This window comes from Ovis canadensis, chromosome 15 (genome assembly GCF_042477335.2).
Source record: "Ovis canadensis isolate MfBH-ARS-UI-01 breed Bighorn chromosome 15, ARS-UI_OviCan_v2, whole genome shotgun sequence".
In the NCBI taxonomy this organism is placed as follows: domain Eukaryota; kingdom Metazoa; phylum Chordata; class Mammalia; order Artiodactyla; family Bovidae; genus Ovis; species Ovis canadensis.
The window spans coordinates 52,104,128-52,116,563 of NC_091259.1; the positions used below are offsets into that span (position 1 = coordinate 52,104,128).

At 49.4% G+C, this 12,436-nt stretch overlaps 1 long non-coding RNA gene across 1 annotated transcript; it reads left to right on the forward strand.

Annotated features, from left to right (window-relative positions):
- Positions 1-3,845: 3,845 nt before the first annotated feature.
- On the forward strand, positions 3,846-10,680 carry LOC138420872 (uncharacterized). Its single transcript, XR_011249347.1, has 3 exons — positions 3,846-3,931; positions 9,405-9,560; positions 10,524-10,680. It is a non-coding gene; the product is annotated as an uncharacterized lncRNA (long non-coding RNA).
- The last annotated feature ends 1,756 nt before the right edge of the window (positions 10,681-12,436 follow it).

Genomic DNA, 12,436 nt, shown 5'->3' on the forward strand with positions numbered 1-12,436 from the left:
AGGAAGAATAGGTGGGCAGGGGCTGGTTAACTCAAGAGAAAGCGTTGAAGGGCTTGGAATGCTCTGGTAAGGATTTTGCACTTTACTCTCTAGGTGATGGGGAGCCGTTAAAGGTTTCAGACAGTCTACTGACTTGATTCCATCTGAGTAAGGCCACTGTGACTGCTGTCATAGGACGGATGGAGGACAGTGATCTTCACTCTGATGCTGACCCAGGTGAGGGACTAGTTTGGACTCAGTGAGGTTAATGGCCAGGGAGTAAGAGCAGCAGGGTAGGAACATTCCAGACTCAGGGGGTCAGCTCTTTACCAACTGCCCCCTGCCATATTTCCACCAATTGGGAATGCATCCTCCTGAAGCTGACAAGGACCAGAGCTCTTCTCTCTCCATATGGCTTCCAAAGTTCTTCAACCTTGAGAAGTTATCAGGAAATGAGATGGGACATTTGGCCATAGCTTTGAGGGATTTGCATCTAGTTTCTGATTATAATCCTCAATCTGTTCAGTGCTTTTAGAAAACATAAGCACAGATGCACTATACAAAATATGCAAGCGCTAAATGCTTTACCTGCTTTATCTCTTTATCTGATGGAATCCTCACAATAAACCCCTAAGGAGACAACTATTATCCCCATTCTACAGATGGGACTACTGAGGCTGAAGAAAGTTAAAAATTTTGTCTGAGTTCACATACTTGGTGAATGAAGGAACCAGAATGCCAGTCTAAGCCTAGCTGACTCCGAACACCCCACTCTTTTTTTTTAATTTATTTTTAACTGGAGGATAGTTACTTTACAATGTTGTGTTGGTTTCTACCCTACAACAAGGTGAATCAGCCATAAGTATACATATATCCCCTCCCTTTAGAACCTCCTTCCCCTACCCACTCCCTACTCTTAACAGCTGCATTGTATCACCTCCTCAGATGGTAACCCCTGCTTGTAGGTGTGAGCCTTGGGGCTGCACTGACCTTGTATTCAGGGTAACTCACTGGAGTTTCTGCCTCTGTTCACTGCTTTTGAGCTCCAGAGTGGAGCTCAGTCTTCCTTCACACGGCTCTGGATCTGTGTAGGGACAGGCTCCAGTGCTGGGGGGCTGCTGGGGGCTTACCTGAGTGCCTGGAAGCCACAGAGATTGGTGTGGGTAGGGACCTAGAGCCAGGGCAGCAGCCTGACTTCTGGTCACACATTTCAGAGCGGAGCACTGTGTCTTCCCAGGCCTCTTCTGTCCATTGTCACCTGTCCTTCCACTGTCTGAGCTGGACCCCGGGACAGAGGGTAAGGCATTTCATGGGATTTGCAAAGGCTGGATTGGGGAACTGGCCTCTGTGGAGCAGAGAATCAAGGCGGGCAGGGGGCGCCACAGACCCCTCCAGGGTGGTGGACACCTCTAAGGTTGCACCTGATGACCTCACCTGAGCAACCAAGCACAGGAAAATCAATACCATTTTCCACTTTAAGTGCTGGGCGACTACTTCTCATTACATCTCACACTTCTTTCTCTGTGCTTCTGGGGAGCGAGACGGTTCTCTGGCCACGGTCCCAGCCCTAATCTCTGTGCAGGCTGACAAGCCTGGTGAACACATGGCTCTGGGACCCCTGGTTTGTTTCACGCTGCCTGGGAAGCCGAGGCCTAACACCTTGCCCTTAGCTACATCCATCCCTGCTTCCCCTTCTCTCTCTCTCTCTCTCTCTCTCTCTCTCTCTCTCTCTCTCTCTCTCTCTCTCACACACACACACACACACACACACACACGAACATGCACACCATCGACCCTGACTCAAAGGTCCACATTTTCTAGACAGTGGAATATGTATGACTGTATAAGCACCCACTTTATCATTTTAACCTTTTTGGATGGAAAATTTTTCCAAATCTCCAGACATTAAGAAAAGACTATATCTTTATCTCTTTTTATTAAAATAATAAATATTCATTATACAAAGTTTGGCAACTATAGGCCATTATGAGGAGAAATTATTTCATTCAGGAGTCATTAATGGAGAAGAAAATGCATACAGGTGCGCATGTATATGGAGTCTGTAAGGATTTGCATGTGGGCACCAAGAGAGGGGTGTGTTTATCTCAGCTCAAACATCATCTCCTCAGGGGAAGAAGGAGACTCTATGACCCACAGTGCCCAGAAAGGTGCCTGGTCCACAGTCGGGGCTTGATACACAAAGATTTGTAAAATGAATCAATGAACACACTTTAGCATAAGGATAGAGCTCCTGCCAGCCTCCATCCAGGTCCTTTCTCAGCTCCAGCTCAGCTGAGAATCAGGAAGGAAACAAAGAGCTCTGAACAAAACACACATCCTGATTCTTCCTTTGGCGAGAGTCCCCATGCTCACGACAAAGTCTATTTCATCTTCTTTACAAATAATGTATAAAGTTTGGTTTTCTAGTCTTCATGCTCCAAAGCTAACTTCCTGGTCTCCAAGCTCGCCAAAGATTAGGAGCAGCATGAAAAGTGAAGATGCTAGAGACAGACACCCTGGTGGTTATAACCCTGTACACACATCACCTATATACACAAGGCTCAGAAACGCACAGTTGTGGGACATTCTGTGAAAGGGCTTACACTCCCGCAGCCCCCATAGCCTCGTGCATGCTAAGTCACTTCAGTCATGTCCAAATCTGTGCAACCCTATGGACTGTAGCCCACCAGGCTCCTCTGTCCGCGGGATTCTCCAGGCAAGAATGCTAGAATGGGTTGCCATATCCTCCTCCAGGGTATCTTCCTGATCCATGGATCAAACCTGCGACTCTTACATCTCCTGCATTGGCAGGTAGGTTCTTCACCACTAGCGCCACCTAGGAAGCCTCCCTAGCCTCAGAGTGAATCAATTTATTCCACTTCCAAACATTAATGGTGACCTTGGCCATCTCAAGAAGATGAAATCCTATCTAGAATGCTGTCTTAGAGAAGGCACCAGAGGCATATGACATTCAAGTTTTATTCTTTTCTTCCAAGCGACTCCACCCTAGCCTTTCTCATGCCTCTGGCCAGTGGGCCCACCCTAAACTATGCTGGGGACAGAGAGGAGCCGCCCGTGTTGTCTCCAGTGACAGGATGATCTGGAAGGCACAGCTGTGGCTCCCCGCCCCTCCCATCCCCTGCGCGCTGTCCCGATGTTATTTTTAGCTTTTCCCCCTCCAACCACGCTCCTCAGTGGGGTGTGTTCTGGTGCACCAGGAGCAGATCAGCCTTCCCAACAATGATTAATAGAGCCTAGCAGTTTAAGAATGCTTATTTGCACACAGTTATGAAGTGTCGCAATATGTCTCCAATGCAAGCGGCTTCCATTACAAGCGGAACGGCAGAGCGGGAAGCACGAGCAATATTTCCTTAAAAGTTCATCGTAGGCAATGGGGTAGTGTGCGAAGCCAAACAAATCCAGGCAATAATGGAAATGTAGCATGAAATTACTTCTGTAAACAACAACCATTCATTATTTGAACATTTTTCATAAGCGAGCAGGCAGGGAGAGGGGCAGGGGCTGTGGGCGAGAGGGGAGGGGGCCGCGGCGGGCAGGGTCCATCCACCCACCGGAATTTCCGGGCGGAGCTTTCTCGGGGCTCCCGGTGCCCATCTGTCTTCGGCAAAACGCCGAGGCGAGGCTCCATCCAGCCCAGCGCCCGCCGCCGCCGTCAGGTTCCCTTTCTTCATTAAGCGGGATTGGTGCAGGCAGAGGGAATGTATGATTTAAGGAGGAAAGAGAGGCCCACTACTTAATGTTGATTTGGCGGAGTGTATAACCCCGGAGAGAAATGTAAATAGCAGCCTGCAATAACATGACAGCCCACTAATCATATTTACAAACGATATTAAATCTGTCCGCACGCAGGCCTGCCTGCGGATTGGCCGGGCCGTAATTGTCATTGTAACCAGCGCCGGCTTATGGGAGGATTTAACTGCAGTGATATAAGGTGAGTCGCGGGCTTATTATGACTTTATTATTACCCGGTTTATGTTTATTAAAACAATTTGTCATGCAGAGCAGGAATGGAGGAATGGGAGCATTAAATCGTGCCATACTCAACCTGGAGAGATGACTCCGGGGATGAATGGCAGCAGGTCCTGAGCCTCAACTCAGTCGCCTCTGGAGCCGGCCCCGTTGGTACCAGCTGCCCAGAACCCTGGTCCGGCTGAGAAAGACCAGTCCACCAAAACCTCAGAACTGGGCAACGCACAGCCTGAGTCATTTCTGTGTCTCTAACTGCCTTTCAAATAGGAGTCAACTCAGGACAGCCATGGGAAGGACCATGACTCGAGTTATTGCCGGGCGTCTGCAGGAGGGACCAAGATAGCCAGCCTTGAGGTTTCCCCTTGCCGATAGGATCAGAGCCAAGCCTGCAAAGGCTGCACCCAGGCAGCCTGCAGAGGCTCAGCACAAAGGTCTTGGAAGAAGTTTAATAAAATCTGCTTTATTTTCTCTGGGGGTCCTTATTGGTTATTTTTGAATTCATTTCATCCCCCATCTTCATTATTTGGCAAAGGCAGAGAATCGGAGGTGGGGGACGGAGAGGAATAGGTCTAAGCGACTGGTAAATAATGTTTCCTTCCCCCAATCGAATTAGCCAAGGGCAAGTGGCTTGAGGAGGCAGGAGGACTGAGGTAACAGCTCCTGAGATAACGGGCTGAAGCCTCGTGTGCAGACATGAAAGTTACAGGCACCAGTTCATGCTGCCAGCCCCAGGAAAGGCCCTGCATGCTGGGGACACACCAGCTGAGTCTTTGACTGTCCTAAAGGCCTCAAAGTTCAACCCTTGGTCAGAGTGCTCTGGAGAGGAATGACCAGTCCTCACAGACCAGGTGGGTTCTTCAGGGTCTCCACTAGCCCGTACGGTGCCTCTGCATATCTTACTCCAGGCAGGGGTGGGCCAAGCAGGGCCCGCAGGTTGGATTCTAATCCTCATTTGTTCCCTTTGCCCTTGTGCAGTGAACAACCTATACAACTGTATGTGACACCCCTACCCCCTGCTTGAAGTGTCAGGATGCTACTATTTAAGCAACTCACTGCCTGTACAATGTCTCCAAAGCCATTAACATTTAGGGCAGTAAAGCAAGGTGAGTCTCCAGAGAGGACCTCATAGCAGGTGAGGGTAGGCAGAACAGACAAATAGTTCGTTTTCCCTTCTGAGCCCTGGGCATCGCTGCCTATGAGATATGATGCCAGGTGCTCCCAGCAAAGGATGCCCTGGGACATGGTACCACCTCTCAGGCTCCATTCCCAGGGTTGTGGGACACCTGGCTTCCGGATGTGTGCAGTACCAGGTGGTGGCCTCAGGTGCAGAGTGTGTCTGGAAGAGTCACACTAGCCCTCTGCTCCCCACACCCCATCCCTGCCAGGCCAGGAGGACCCCCTTGGGGATCCTGAGTCTGGGCATTTGGGCAATGGAAGTGAGCTTCAGGCTCAGGTGTCAGCCTTCATTCTGGGCACACTCATAGCAGGTGGGTTTCTGGCCTCTGCCTACATACCTCCTGTGGTGGGGAACTCACTCCCTTATGTAGCAGCCTCTCTGGTTATGGAAATCTTTCCTGGGACACCCTCCCCAGGAAGACTCAGAAAATGAGGCTTGTCTCCTCCGGCCCCCGTAGCTGCTCCTCTGCTGGCCTTGTGGCTCCCCTGCAGAGGGACTTTGGGGCCCCTCCCTGTCAGAGTCCCACCTCCTGATGCTCTAGGGTCCCCTGGAGTCCCTACTGAAGTGTGGGTTCCATGGTCAGTGCCCTCAGCCTACCTTCTCCTGTGGGTACAGTCCAGACGGAGGCAGACCTGGGCCTTCCTCACAGGTCCTGGCTCTGGGGGAGCCTGGAGATGCTTGCTAATTGCAGGCCCAGCCCCCAAGCCTGGGGAGGCCTATGGGCCTTGGGTTCCCTTTGTCTCACTTAAGAAAGGAGTCACCAAGCGGTGGCTCAGAGGAGGAACAATAAGCCTTTATTGCGGCTGCCCTTCTCCATAAACACTCAACCTGCTGGCCGGCAGGAGAGGCCGTGCTGGCAAATTAAAAGTCTCTAAACTTTCTTTATGTCTCCTTGGACACTCCAGCGGCTTTAACACTGAACTGGCCGGGCTTGCTCAAAGACAAAGAGGCAGACTGAAGTCAATGAGGATCTGCCTGGGCAGTCCCTTCCTGGCCAGTGAATGATGGGTAGCTGGCTGGGGTGGGGTGAGTCTGGGGAGCCCTGGGGCCCTAGAAGGTCTCTTGGGGGATCCCCGCCTCCTGACAGTCTCCATCCTGTGGATGCCAGATACTGTGTCCTCACCAGCCCCTTCTGAAGTCCACATGCAAGGAAAGTGCAGCCTGGGCCTAGCAGAACTAGATGAGCTGGCTGCCAGCAGAGGCAAAGGAAGCCTCTCTCAGGCCTACAGGGTGTCTTGCCTGCCCCCACCCTTCTTGCTGAGTCCTGAGGCTGGTGGACCCCTAGAAGGGATTGGTGGGCCTGGTCTGGTCCTACTACAAGTGAGGGCCCCCACATGCCTGCATGCTCAGTTGCTTCAGTTGTGTGACTCTTTTGTGACCCCATGGACTGCAGCCCGCCAAGCTGTCCATGGGATTTCCTAGGCAAGAATACTGGAGTGGGTTGCCATTTTCTCCTCCAGGAGATCTTCCTGACCCAGGGATCGAACCCGGGTCTCCTGCATTGCAGAAGGACTCTTTACTCACTGAACCACCTGGGAAGCCCCAAAAGGCTCCCATCAAAAACCTTGCATTAGAGCCTCTGGACTCTCCCTGCAGGTTGAGCAGCAGCAGGGCTGGATAGAGAAAGAGACTGGGACAGTCCCTGATAATACCTGATGTCATAACTCTTTTCACTTCTCAAAGTGCCAGGGTTTCCACCTATGTGCCCGTCAGGTGCTGGGTTGCCATTTTTCCAGCAACATCTGAGTCGTAGCTACCAGGGGAAAGCCCTTCTCGGCCAATGAATCCTCTTGCTCGCAAAAATATGCATGATGTGCAGAATAGAGAAGAACTTTGTGGGAGTGTACTGGCTGGAAAGGGGCACAAAGGAGCCTCTGGGATGCTGGGAATCTAGCCCTTGAATTGGGTGATGGTTACCTGGGTGCACACTTATGTGAAAAACCATTGAGCTGCTGTTGCACACTTTGCTCTACGTAAATTTAAAATTTTAGTGATAACAAACAAATAAGCCCAGGTCTTGCCCTTAAGGAGCTTGTTGGAATCTCAACTCTACCACCCGCCAGCTGGGTGATGAGGTACATCAGCCAAGGTCTGAGGTTCAGTCTATAAACAGAAAGAAAGTGTTAGTCGCTCAGTCATATCCTACTCTTTGCCACCCCATGGACTGGAGCCCGCCAGGCTCCTCTATCCATGAGATTTTCCAGACAAGAGTACTGGAGTGGGTTGCCATTTCCTTCTCCAGGGGATCTTCCCAACCCAGGGATCGAACTCCAGTCTCCTATATTGCAGGCAGGCTCTTTACCTTCTGAGCCACCAGGGAAGCCCCATAAACAGGGAGAGCATCAAATACCTCTTTCCACTGGCCTGCGAGCTCCATGAGAGTAGGCACCACAGAGGAACTTCTCAGCAGAGAATGGGGACTCCGTTCTGTGTCCTTCCTTGCCCTACTAAGGGTCTGGCTTAAGAATTGCCGATATAAAAAGACCCTCCCCCAGGTGTGGGAAGGGCTGTGGGTCTGAAGGAACCCACAGCTCCCCAGGAAACATCTTATCTTGCTTTGCAGACATCCTAGTTATAATGTGGCTGTTGATGTGTCTCCATGAACCTCCTGCTGCTCTTCCATAAGGGGCTTGGGGTGTCCTCTCTCTCCCATGGAAGAAGAGGGCCAGAACTGGGGTGCTAAGGCTAACATATGCCTCGACACTGGAAATCAGAAGTGGGAGTCCCTAGAAGTATTGGGACAGCTGAGTTTGGCTTGGAGACCGCTCAGAGTGGGCTTTGCTGTCCTGGGTAGGAAGGGGAGGGGGCATTAAAAAGCTGTGCTTAGACCAAAGTCCCAACAATAACTGGTTAAGGGACTGGTTCTCTGGGAGAGAAGAGGACTTGGGGTCTAGGTTAGAGATGGTGGGGAAGTGTGCTGGTCTCTGGCACTGAACACACCCAGACCCTGCCCACTGGTTAACCCTGCCTCTCTTGGGGAGGGGGTGGGGAGCCCATTGGGCTGGAAGTTCCAAGCTGCTTTGCGGGGAAGGGCCCCTTCTCTCCATCACTCTATCTGATAGTCTGCTAGGCTAGTTCACGGCAATTTCTTGCTCTGTTTCTTTAATCCCTGATTCTCTTCAAGCGCAGAGGGAAGAGAAAAAGCAAAAGCCTGTTGGTGGGACAAGTAGGGGAGGGGTGAAAAGAACTGAAGGAATGGGCTCCAGCCCTAGGCATCCAGACTCGATACCGGGTGGGGATAGCAAGGGCCTTTGAGGGTCCCAGACCAGAGCTGTGAGACTCAGGACTGGGGCTGCCTCCTCTTTCTTGACCTCTCCAGGATGGGCACAGTCAGTGTAAGTGGCTGTGGGCTGAGATTGCTGAGCTGCAGTCATTTTTATAGGCTGAGAACAGAGGCCTGGGGCGAGCAGCTAAAAAAAAAAAAAGCCAAAAGCCAGACCACAGGGCTCAAGATGCTGTCAGTTCACTGTAGCTCCGCAAACTCCCAGGACTGAGCTAACACCTGAGCAAGACTCAAGCCAGGGCTCAGACACAGTCTAGGCTGGGTCGGGGGTCCACAGGCCCCAGAATGGTGGCTTTCCTGCCAGCTGCTGGAGCTGGTGGCAAGGAGGGCCTTGTGAGCTCAGGCCAACCCAAAGCTTTGTGCTCCCCTCCAATGGCGTCCCTGGCCCAGCCTGGCCTCTGAGACCTGCCTGCTTCCAGGGAAGGGGTGGGAGAGGCCATGGTGCAAGAATAAGCTCTGGACATTGGAGCCGATGTGGAGTCTACAACTTCTTAGAGGAGAAACCTATTGAGACACTCAAATCATGGCAGTAATTAGGCCACTTATTTGCAAAAGTCCAAATTAAATGGAAAATTTGGTGCTAATGAAAATGTTCCATTTTCCCCTTTTATTAAATCTAGTTCTGTGCCTTCCAAGAGTTTGGGAATAGCCAGCCCCTGATGGCTTTCTCACAGCCAGTTCATATCCTCTGATTGTAGAGTTGCTGAGACAGAACACACGCTCAGGGCCTCCAGTTACTGGCTCAATTGAAAAATGTCCTTCATAAGGTAGCAGCATTAACCCACCCCAGCCACCCACTCCTCCAGCCCTCTCCTGCCACATTGCTACCAGCCTTCTGCCTGTCACCATCCAAAGCGTGGGCCCCTAGGAACCCAGGCCCAAGAAGGGGGGGCCATGTGCTCACTGTGGAGCTGGGCTTCTGGTCTACCCCTTCTGGAGCCCGGAAAATCTGAGCTCAGCCTTTGTCCTTCCCAGGCCACTACCACTTCAGGCTGCCTGCCTCCTGACAATAGCTCTGGAATGAGCTGATGCACCCAAGATTCTGATTGGACCTGCACTGGATCCCCCACTTTACCAACGAGGGGCCTCAGGCAACCTACTTTACCTCTCTGGACTCCAGTTTCCTTCTCTGTAAGTTGGGGGACAAGGCTAGTGTCTGCCTCATAGAGTGTTGTGAGTGAGGGTGAGTGGAGGGAGGGCATCATAGAACCCTGTCCACGGTGGGGTAGAGCACCTGTCTGTGGTCAGATCCCTCCTTGAAGCACCCTCTCTGGCTGGGGTTAGGACATGTCACTCCAGCCTCTCTAGGATTTCCTCTGAAAGGTTTGGCAGAGGTGGGAAGAGTGGAGCTATAGAAGGAGAAGGTCTCAGGACATTCCACACACCAGGCAAAGTAGCAGGGGAGGAGCAGCCAACCCTGATCCCACCAGCAGGATACATGGGCGTGGGAACCTGGCTGGCATCTCCCACAGGCACACGACCTCCTCAGTGAGCTCTCAAGGACTTGGCAAGGGGGCCCCAAGGAGACCTACATCTTGAAGCACAAACCACAGTTAGCATCTACATTTCAATGCAACTTCCAATTAGTCTGCTGCCTGTAAAGATGTGTCAGGAACCTGGTGTGTATGCAGCTCTAGGCTTGAAGAAGTTGGGGAGAGGAGCAGAGCCACAGCCTCCATTTAAAATAATGGACCCATCGCACTCGTGCTCTCCATCTCAGTGATGAGCACCCATACTCGTGAGAAGCGTGGAGGTCACCTTGACTCCTCTCTCTTCTTCATCTCCCCATCCTTTCTTACCGCATCCTACAGTCTCTGCTTCTCTGTCAGTTTACTATCCGGTCATTCTCTGCCCTCTGCCCTACAAGGCTTCCTTTTCCTCTACCTCATTTCAGGCCCCTCACTGAGATTGTCATAAAAGCCCTCACTCTCAGTCCCTCCCTCCCACAGGTCGCAGGGAGATCATTCTGAGTGAACCTTTGAACTCCTCACCCTCTGCTTCAACCCCTTCAATCACTAGAAAGTTCCCCGTTGAATCCAGGATAAATTTAAACTTGCCAGTTCACATATTCTGCATCTCTTTCACCTCCTCCAGGCATCCCTCTTCATCACATCCTCCAGCTGTACCAAATAGCTTGTCATGTCTCAGATGCAAAGGAGTCTCTCATACTTCGGGTGGATTCTGGTTGTTTTTGCTTTCTTGAGATGCCTTCTCACGTCTGAGACCTGAACCATTGTTTGAAAGAAGATGGGTAGGTGATCTTGGTCTTTGATCTAGGATGATAACAACACTCATTCCTTCTAGGCACAGCGATTAATGCAGGAATGTTAGGGTGCTCCCTGAGAATCACAGCTGAAACTTAAGAAAGAAAATACTTCCTGTTGATAATGTTATGCTGAAAGAAAGTGAGTCTTAGGGTGGGGACAACCTGATTCATCACATAGAAAAAGCCTATTTGAATGATGTAGAGAGAAATAGAACCTCAAAATCAATCAAGCTCCTGGATCCAGCCCTGCCTGAACCCACTACACATGACTTTTCAATTATGTAAATTAAAAACAAAATTTATTTTTGCCTACTTTGAATCTTGACTAAGACAAGGCTGAATTGCTTCACACTATGTATTCAAAACTGTCAGTAATTCTCAACTTCCCTTGTCTTATTGGAAAATAAGGCAACTAATTTTGAGACATATCTCAGATGTCAACTGCTCTGAGAAGTCTCTCTTTTTCCCATTCTGATTGTGATAATACCCCTTCTCTGTGCTTCCATATCTTACTTCATACTGTGTCATAATTGCCCATTCCCACAATCAGATGTGATCATGTTGACAGCAGGATCCATGTCTGATTTATCTCTATAATCCCTTTGTGCAGCACGTGATTAGACACCAAGCAGGGAATATGGGTATGATTCAGTTAGTATTGGTGCTGTTCAGCCACTCAGTCCTGTCCGGCTCTTTGCGACCGCATGGACTGCAGCACGCCAGGCTTCCCTGTCCTTCTCTATCTCCCAGAGTTTGGTCAAACTCATGTCCATTGAGTCTATGATACCATCCAACCACCTCCTCCTCTGTCACCACCTTCTCCTCCTGCCCTCAATCTTTCCCAGCATCAAGGTCTTTTTCAGTGAGTCAGCTCTTCACATCAGGTGGCCAAAGTATTGTAGCTTCAGCTTCAGCATCAGTCCTTCCAATGAATATTCAGGACTGATTTCCTTTAGGATTGACTAGTTTGATCGCCTTGCTGTCCAGGGGACTCTCAAGAGTTTTCTCCAGCACCACAGTTCAAAAGGATCAATTCTTTGAACTGTGGTTCAAAGCCAAGAAAGTAAAAGATGCTTGCTCCTTGGAAGGAAAGCTATGACAAACCTAGACAGTGTATTAAAAAGCAGAGACATCACTTTGCCGACAAAGGTCTGTATAGTCAAAGCTCTGGTTTTTCCAGTAGTCATATATGGAGGTGAGAGTTGGACCATAAAAAAGGCTGAGCGCCAAAGAATTGATGCTTTTGAAGAACTGATGCTTTCAGTTAGTATAAAGATAAAAAACGGATAGCTAATCAATACTATTTAAGGATGCATACATAAACAGTAAAACAGTAAGAAAAAAACAAGAGAAGTATTTTCCTAGAAGTCAGAGTGGTGGTTATCCCCAGGGAAAAGGAAGAGAATGCAGCTGGTAAAGAAAGAGTCTGGAAATATAATATTTTTAAATCTGAGTGATGTGACACAGATGTTCATTTTATTATATTTCTTTAAATTCTATATATATTATGTATACTTTTATACATATAGTTTCACTACAAAGAAGAAAATGAATAAGATTTTTTTAGACCTTTTTTTATTGTTTTCTAACTTTATGGCACTGGAGTTATAGACTATGTCATTAATTATGTCAAGTATTTAGTGTCTGTTAAAACATCCTTTGTATAATATATAATAATTATATAATTATAATTATTATATAATTATATAATATATAATCAATTTTATATATCAATTATTAT